This window comes from Rhipicephalus sanguineus, chromosome 7 (assembly GCF_013339695.2).
Source record: "Rhipicephalus sanguineus isolate Rsan-2018 chromosome 7, BIME_Rsan_1.4, whole genome shotgun sequence".
Lineage (NCBI taxonomy): Eukaryota > Metazoa > Arthropoda > Arachnida > Ixodida > Ixodidae > Rhipicephalus > Rhipicephalus sanguineus.
In genome coordinates, this window is record NC_051182.1 from 137,871,129 (window position 1) to 137,880,764 (window position 9,636).

At 46.2% G+C, this 9,636-nt stretch overlaps 1 long non-coding RNA gene across 1 annotated transcript; it reads right to left on the reverse strand.

The window, feature by feature from the left end:
* Positions 1 to 1,869: 1,869 nt before the first annotated feature.
* LOC125759214 (uncharacterized) lies at positions 1,870 to 3,748 on the reverse strand. Its single transcript, XR_007416751.1, has 3 exons — positions 3,725 to 3,748; positions 3,014 to 3,131; positions 1,870 to 2,919 (listed from the first exon to the last, which is right to left on the reverse strand). It is a non-coding gene; the product is annotated as an uncharacterized LOC125759214 (long non-coding RNA).
* Between the last annotated feature and the right edge of the window lie 5,888 nt (positions 3,749 to 9,636).

The window sequence follows — 9,636 nt, forward strand, 5'->3', positions numbered from 1 at the left end:
CCACCAAATCAGAAACAGATGCGCACGGCAGCGCACAAACAATAATCATCAATATATTGGTCTCCGTCGAGAATGCGGCGATTCTGCGGCGGTTGAATTTCATCGCCAGGTTTGTAACACGCAGGTGCTATCAGTGTACCAGGGGCGTAGCACAGAATACTTACTACCATTTACAGAAGGGAAACTGTACCTTTGACAGTGCAACGGAATAAGGGTAGCGGTGGCGTTGTGAACTAAAGTATCCGACCAAGGATGGCGCTGCGAAAACTATCATCATCATTGCGTTGAGGCAATATGGCTGCCGCATTGCTGGCGGGTGCGGGGTGGTCGCGGTGCGCGCCCGCTGGTTCTGGGCGTTTATTCACTCCTGTCCGGGGGTTGTATTCGCGCGCGCGGCAGCCTATCGTTACTACTAATATTTCCGTTACGTCGCCAGGTGACCGAAAGGCCTCAACTGGCAAAAAACACGCCAAGCAAGTAAGCTTACATTGTTTATTGGCAATCGTGAATGTAGCAGTATACATGTAAACAAGCAGCACTGTCAGTTACAGAGTTGAACAATACATACAAGAAATAGAAATATCCATCTGCTTAATAAAATTGCCAGCTGAAACTGAGCAACTCTATGTCTCTTGGCTCGTTCAGCATACCTCTTATAGTACGCAGAACGAAGCGTCAGACGATACTATTTACGATGGGTGACCCTTGCACAGTACTTGCGTACAGTGCTGCCCGTCCTCTTTCTCACTTACACATGCGCGTTTGACGATTTGAGCGGTAATAACAAACAGCATCAAAGCTCGCAAAAGATGCAGTGCCAGTAAGATTAGCCTCAGCCCGACGTACTATTTTGACAACACATTGGCGAGACCCACTCGGCGCTGAAAAAAAAAAAAAGTGAAACCACACTGTTGTGCTAGCTATTCCTGTACATAACGTGTTCTCGTTATTGTGCTCAATATCCTTGTGTTCGTGCCTGCGCGCCGATCTTTTTACGATGAATTCCGACCATTTAGCTCAACTTTCAGTTCAGCTAAGCTCGTGTGTTCTGGGAAAACACCATTTACGGTATCACGTGAAAAGGAAACTTGGTTCATGTTTCAAAAGAGGTTGCAGTGACAAACACTTCAGTTGAGTAACTGTTGGCGAATAAGGAAAGCCTTAGCCTGAATCCAACATTTCAGCAAGTGAACATTCCTGTAAAGGTTGTCATGGAAGACAAGTTTCGAGAAGTGAGCTACCCTTGCTCGCCCACTGTTTATCAACTGACGTATGTGATAGCGGATGCCTGCGCGTGTTCCTGAAAGCACTCATTTATAAATAAAAAAGAATGATGTACCAGTGGACAGCACCGACAATAGACTGCACATGATGTGTGCGCGCACAATAGAGACATTTGGAACAGTAGTATACTAGACAGCTAGGAAGTGCTGGAAGTAATAGTAGCAATGTTGGAAAAATGGGCAGTGAGTAATCATTTCTGTCAAATGTGTATAATTAGCTTCTTTGTTTAATTGCTATGTTTCGCACTGAAAAATAAATTAGTCCATTTTTTCTGGTGCCAATGGTGCATAGTCGTGAAAGACACTGCTTAAACGATGGACGATTGCAGAAGCTGAATTTACATTTTCATTCTTCACTACCTCCTAACTGTCTGCCTCACTCTTAACACGGGTGTCACACAAACTAATAAGGCGGCAATAGGGGCTAGATGGCATGTCTTCATGCTTGTGATGCGCTGCAGGTAGACACGGACCAGAAAAAACGAGAACAACACAGGGTGATGCGCAACACCTTGTGCTGTTCTCGTTTTTTCTGGTCCGTGTCTACCTGCAGCGCATCACAAGCATGAACACAAAAACTAGCCTTTTTTGGATATATAGCTCACGCCAATATCAAAGAAATAGCAGTTATTACACATTCAAATCTTCAACATGCACAAACACTGGCCAACTCTATTGAACTCTGATTGTATCTATTGAGTGCACTCATTTATTTTTCTGTTAAAAATAAACATACTTTTAAAAACTCCGTGTCATGTGTCAGGTCTGTTATCTAGAACAAATATTATTTGCTACTTGTCTGTGGTTCCACTTCACATACAAAACAAATTGCTTGCACAAATGCAACGGTGCTGTACCCTCTTTTCTGGATGCGTCTGTTTACATATCATCCCATTAATGTATTGGCGAAGTTCATTGAATAAAACTAAAGACTAAATTTTCAAATGCTTTACAAATTCAACAGCCTGTTTCATAGAACACTGCCCAAAATGTCCTTATGCACATTCTTCTATTCTCCTACTCCCATCATCAAACGTTATTTATTCCAGAGTAGCGACCCGGAAACTATTCTCCAGGTGACCACTACACGAAATGCCTTGTTTAATGAAGGCACGAGTGTTTGCACACAGTTTTCTATTTTAGAACCTTCACAATGTCCCTCCCTACAAGCAATCGGTGCACGTACATAACTCTTTGTTTCAGCACTACTGTAGCTTTCCCTGCCATTGCTTTCCAACAGCCTCCACAATTGCAGCAAACTATATTCACTGGGAAGAACAAGTGCTGCTAAATGTACACTACTACTGGCCCACTTGCTACCAAGTTACATGTGATACTCTATGCAAAGTTTCACACGTAGATTAAAGTACAGTATGTGCACCCCATCACATGCACTATCCAAGAAATTTGAAGCCAGCACATTTCCTCTAAACTGAGTAATTCATGAAGCAAGAAGCAATAATTTGTGGACCCAATTTCGTACTGCTTCAACATGCCGTACACTATCACTGCTTTTCAGTATAAGGCTTGCATTTGTCCGCCTGGTAAACTTTGGTGGTGGATAGGCGACTCTTGAGCTTCTTACGACTTGGTGTGGGTAGCTTGGAAACCAATGATCTCTCTTTTGTCCAGTTTCCTGAGAAGAAAAAAATTGAGTCATGAGAAAAAGCAAGAAAGAAATGATGAAAGAAAAAAAATTGGTTCAATAAGTAAAGTGTCCACAACCATACCTTGTGAGGATTTGGGACGACGAATTTACTTTCTGTAGTGGAACATCCTCTGCTGACTTGAGGTAGGTTCAGAGATAAAGCATCCGAGCGGGTGCTGATATGAGCAGTTTCTTGGAGGCTGTGGTTGGGTTGGAAGAGGAAAAAATAATGATTACTGTGGTAGAAGCGTGAGTGGACTTGTGATTCATGTTGAGAAGAATGTATATGAGAGCACTGCATGAGAAAAATAGTGTGCACATAACATTGCTTTGTTGTGAATTTGTTTTAGTGGTGACCTTCAGTGGACCGTGTCTGACCAAGCCTCAATTAGAGGATACTAAGTTAGTTAATTTCCCAACTCTATAAACTACATGGTATGTGCAAATGTAATATGTATGATTGTAAACTTACGAAAATGTATAAATGCATATACATACTATAAGTTCACTTGGCTCTACCATGCATTGGACTTATGAGCATTTATCTCAGAAGACTAATTTGTGCAGAAATAGGTAAAACTTATGCTGTGATCTGTGTTACAAAGTTTAGCAGTAAAGATATTTTTTGCAAAAGTGAGAACGAAGTAAATAATCTTAGAAAATGTCATTGTAATCCACAAGCGGTGCATCCGATCAGCTGGACGAGTCGTAAAACCTTTTGAAATGACAAAAACCGTAGCGCATGCAAAAAAAAAAGCTATGTTCAAATGCAAAGCAGTGCATTTTCACTCACCGGTGCGCACACCCACATGGTGCATGGTTATTCCGTTTCGTAGGTAGTCTCCAAGCTCCTTGCTGGCATTGAATTTTCACGCTGGCAAGCCGGTGAAGCGCCGCAGCTGACGTGATTCACAGGCTTTAGACACGTTCGCTTTGTGGCAGCAGCATGTAAAATTTGGCGCACAAACTCGCATTGCTATATCAAAACTGATTTAAAACGGAGCTGCGTAACGCCGATCAAAGAAAACGACCGCGGTACAATTTGAATGAAATAACCGACCGAAGCGCAATCGATGCCAATGGGCTGCTGCTTTTCGAGCGTCAATGTAATCTCAATACTTGTCCTCAAACAATCAAGCTCTTGTATTAACTCTAGAAGTAACACAAAAACTGGTCCCTACTAGCTGTATGCAAAATGACACGGTAACTAAGATTTTAACAATCTTCTGATACATTCTGAAATAAAATTTTTGGCTGCGTTGAGCGCCCCTAACACGGAAAATGCGAACTAACTTATCCGACCGCTAAAAGAGGAGTTAGTAGCTCCACTCTCCGCGCATATCGATGGAACTCGCCGCGGTTGATTTTTTCGCCCTCTGCGGCGATCACTGGAACTTGAGACTTTCCGGGGCCTGGGCGTAGCCAGAAATTTTTTTCGGGGGGGGGGGGGGGTTCAACCATACTTTATGTATGTTCGTGCGTGCGTTTGTATGTGCGCGTGTATATATACGCAAGCAAAACTGAAAAATTTCGGGGGGGGGGGGTTGAACCCCCCTGGCTACGCCCCTGCAGCGTACGCTCAAACGTACGCCAACTGAAATCATACCACCAACTTTTGCTATATTTCCAGCAACCCCATAGTTCCAACAGTGGCCTCATTTCTGTTCAATATTGCTTATTTGAATTCTCATCTTGCTTACAGGCAGAAAAAAAAACGTAGCACTTTTATATTTTGCAAGCATTGTTGCCGATCATCTTTCTTTAACAGCGGAGCTATTTGGGGCTGGCCCTGACGACATGGCACGCTGGATCTCAGATACGCCCATAGATGGCGTAACTGCCGCGGTGGCGCACGAAGCGGTATTTCTAGGTGGCACTGGCCGGAGAGGCATGCTGTAGAGGTTTCAACCAGTGCGAGGCCGAGCTGAGTGTGAGAAGGAGATGCGCGGTGGGACGAGGCGACTGGCTATGGCTATAAGAGCGGGAGTGTACCCGCGCCACGTCCTTTCCGAAGGTGGGCAAGATTCTCGTACGCCCGGTGAAGAAGCATCGGGAGGAGCGGCGCGGATTGGCGCGAAAGCGCTTGACTTCTCGGCAGTTTTACTTCGGGGACTAGCTTTACCTTTTTTTTCAATTCTTTTTTATCTTGTTCGGGTCTCAATATATGCTCATAGTAGCTGTTGTCCGTGGCTAATTATTTCTGTCGCCCTTATCATATCAAACAGGTACACGGCCAACGCATTGGAGAAAGTTTCACGGCATCCAGCGCTAGTGAGAGAGCTCGTGGAAAAGGAGGGAATCGCCGCAGACGAAGTGACCACGATACTACGAAGTCGTCTGAGGAGCGTCGAAGGGCTCCACGACTTCATGCGGCTGACCGGCGTCGTCAAGAAACGCGTGACGTGCGCGCCACCTGTCGATGACTGTAGCGTTCAACTGCAGGACCTGAACGCCTACTGCTGGCGCATCGTGAGGCGATACCTCAGTTTCGACGACGTTAAACGCTTCACCGTCGGAAAGCCGTACGACTCGACGCTTAGCCGAACCACGTGAAGTTGAAGAGTGAGCCCAGGTCAATAAATGCATTCGTCTTTACGTTATTTCAGTTATGTAAAGCGGACTCTGGTTATGCGCATAACCAGAGCCCAGTTTCTCTTGTAAGTATTATCTTCTACAAGAAACTGTACATTGAACACTTGAAAGCTAAAATCCAGAGCGCTGTCAATGAGCTCGTGCCGCAGGAAGCGAAAACCATGCGATCATAGACACTGTGTTTTCACCCACAGCGGACGCAACGCTTCCCTTCCTCATCAGCACCCATTAAAAAGTACACGCTCTCCCATGCAATCGCCTTGCACGAGTTGAAGGTGTAAGCTGTCATGTTTTTCTTCTGGGTCGATTGCACTTCCAAAGTGATTATACATTATGTTTCAAAATTGAAGTCTCGCTTTACAAAACTGCTCCCCTCTAATTTTTTTACTGATTACAACTGTACACGATCTAGATTTCTCTAAATTTATGTTTAAGATCAACGTGTGTTGCGCGCCATACAGTTGCATTTACATTTTTTTTTCCTGTTTTGCGATTGCACAAAGCTCCACGTTGCTGCATGTGCACTGAGTGGCAGTGTCCACTATCTGGAACCGGGCAATTCGTCCTGTAGGTCAAGCAAGTGGCACAAGGACCTCTAAAGCAGTCACTCCTTCGTTTCCAATTCGCCTGACTCTTCGATGAATGCTTTAAGTTATCGCGTAACAAACCTCGGAATCTGTCCAGTCAGCAAGCGCGAAATCCGGTCCACCGGCATATCGATAACACGCGAAGGAACCAATCACGAAAACATATCTGTTGTGGTCGTACCACAAAACACAGCCTTTGCAGCGTGCACTTCCGCGCTCTCCCTCCCTCCCTCCCCTACCCCCCCCCCCCCCCCCCACGCCAGTTTTTTTAGCAGTGGGTGCTAAGAAAAACACTTTATTAACACCAAAGTAATGAGAACTCGTCTTTTCTTCGAGCATTGCGGGCATTCAAATCTCTCTAGTGCTTCAAAAATGCTTCAAAAATTAAGTTAGCCACGCGATTTATTTCAACAATGATTTTTCCTGAATGGCGTTTCTGTCTTCCTCTCGTAGTCGCGCTTCATTCGCAACTCGCATGACCCCGCTACTGTGGTGCTATCTTGTATGCATTCCAAATAAGCACGGAGGCGTGGCGTTACATCCAGCCGCACGCGAATGGCCAATGTGAACTGCGACAGATGTCACGGCCCTGCATTGACCAGTCGCCTGCGGCTGGATGTAACGGACCGCCTCCGTCCGTTTTAAGAACGCGTACAACATCGCGCCACTGATGTCGCACACCTTTTTCTCTGCACCGGTTTTCCTCAAAATTTGAATCGCCACCTGCACGCCAAGATTCAAAAGCCAAGTGATCATCGTCATCAAGATCCTCCGGTGTTGATCAGGGTTTTTATATCAGACCAGTTGCAAAAATCTCTTCGAAAGTTTGCGGAATACTCCAAAGTGACGCGCCATCTGGGGTCGCCGGCAGAAAGCAAACCGTATCGCCACGGTCGCTGCGGTAGTCGCTGCTATTGCGCGATTTGTCTCAGCAAAACTTTAGAAGTGACTTCCGGAGAGGTTGCTGAGTTCTATGGACGCAGTATCATCTCCGAAATGTAACCCGGAAGCAAAAAAAAATGAAAAAAACACTGCGCGCTTCATCAATTTGGGATTCATTGCTGGCTTGAGCCCAAGAGCACAAGAAAATGTCTATTAGCTTGTTTTCTCGCTTACAGATGGCGCGAAAATCTGCAAAATTCGCGCAATGGCGTTTTACGATTTTAATACATGAAGCCTATGGGGTAGTTTCGCAACTCATAACTCATATGACTGAAGACTCTGGTTGTGGTAGCATCGTTGTGTCACGCTTTCCGCGACAGCACCGTTCCGACGACGTCGTCGCCGTCTCTTTACGGGTAAGCAAATACGTTTTTATTGTTAGTTTACTTATATGCTAACGTTCTGCGTCCCGTTTAGCGAGGAAGGCGCCAGCTAGGTTTATTCAGGCTACGACAAAAGCTGGTTAACCGACTCCCGTTGGAGACATGTGGGTGAGTCAGGTCCAAGCTTCAACCTCTCCCATGCACGTTTGCTTATTAAATGCGAAATATAGTGAGCAAGAACAGGCCCTAATGCGAAAGCACATTTCAAAGCAGTCGCCACCCACTGCTCGTCGCTCGATCAGTCGGTGTCATTCGTTTTCTGTAATATATATATTTGTACATAGGAAAACAACCGTTGTGTTTGGTTGTGCATCTGCGGTAAGGTGAATGTTTAACTGAACAATGCACAGAGAATCTCCTTCGGGATTTGTCTAACGTAAGCTTAGAGTTTCATTGTATAAAGTTCGTGGTTGTGGCGAGTTCCCTGCTGAAACGTTGCTCTTGAGCGGCACGGCACGGCATGGCGTCTTTCACTGACGTTTCAGCGATTGTCAGCGTCTCGATCGGCCCCGTGAGATGCGCTTGCCGCGACAACCGAAACGCGTGTTCGGCCATGGCCGGACTGGAGAGGCTCCCGGGCGTTCCTTGTTACGGCTTTCGGTATCGCTTCAGACGCAATGGTAGCGTTTCTTCGCCACTAACACCACTGTTCACTGCGCGGTGAGCTAATATACCCTTCCTGAATAAAGTGACTTTACAGATAGTTCATTAGTGAACATTACGTCGGTATAAAGTACCCGATAAGGTGCAACACGGGATAACTTCCGCCTTCGAGTCGTCTCAGGCGAGTGCATGAGGGACCCGCCCAGTGCTTTTTTGTTGGCTACATAGCACGTACACTGACCAGGGGAGCTGCGTTGCTCGCCTGGCCCGTCCCAAGTTCGCTGGCGTTGGCCGTTATGGGCACGCAGAACACAGACGCGCGAACGCGTCCCCCGTGTATCCCGGCGCAGTCCGCCCACTCATTCAGAGAGGGAGCGCGCACATCGCGTTCCATTTTGAGCAACCCGTCTCATTATTGCGTTTTTGTCCGCTAGGTTTTGCGTTCTGGCGCTGCAGTCGCACTGGAAAACTCGACTGTACGGTGCCTATATGGTAAATGTCGAATAGTTTTGGTTTAATAATGGCCAGTTCTAAGAGTAATTGTTGCGGTTTTACGTCCCGAAACCCGATGTGATTATTCATCGGAGAGGTCGTCGTGTAGGGCTCCGGAAATTTCGACCACCTGAAGTTCACCGAACTCTAAGCACACGGGCTTCCAGCATATCGCCTACATCCAAATGCGAACGCCGCGGCTGTGATTCGATACCGCGACCTTCGGACCAGCAGTCGAGCAAGATAAACAGAGGAACGCCGCAGTAAATAACGGCGAATGTTAAGAAGCGTTGCGTGAATCGTGCGGAGGCTCATATTGACTATTGTTAGCTAAATGGTACGCTAATGATGTTACATTCATTAGCCTACCATAATGAACGTTACAGTGTTGGATAACACAGGCTAATGAAGATATAGCCTTCCTCGCGTGGGTTTCTGTTTAGACGGTGCATGGTCTGTGTCGGCGGCCGTTGGCTAATGTCGACTCAACATTAGTCTAATTTCACTTAGTGCTGCCTAATACTTGTTAAGCGATCGACTTCAAATGATGTGTTAAGCACTATATCCCAATTCAAAATGTGCAGCTTCGGCTTCAGTTTTTCACGGTAACCGCCGCGGTGCTTCAGTGGTTATGGTGCTCGACTGCTGACTCGAAGGTCGTGCACTCAAACCCCGGCCGCGGCGGCCGTACTGGATGGAGGCAGTATGCTAGAGCACCGTGTGCTTAGATTTAAAGGTGCCCTGCCACACTTTTTCAGCATGGTCAGAAACTCTGCCGATCGGTAGTCGAGGATCCGGAAGACGTGAGCCAAATCATCTAGCGGAGCACGCGGCCTGGAATTTACAAATAATTCTCAAATTCAGCTACAAATCGCTCGCTCTTCTCTCGACAAATAATGCCATAAACTCAAATAAACCCAAATTTCACGGCCATTGGTTGATTTCAGCATCGTGAACTGCATAGTTACCGCGACCGCGGGATGCCGCCACTTACCCACGCGCGTGCGCGCAATCAACTGAAAGTAAGCCACGCGTTTGAAAGAAAAAAAATAGAAAGGGAAAACAATAAAGAATTACACCATCTCTCTCTAAAGCGGACCATGAGG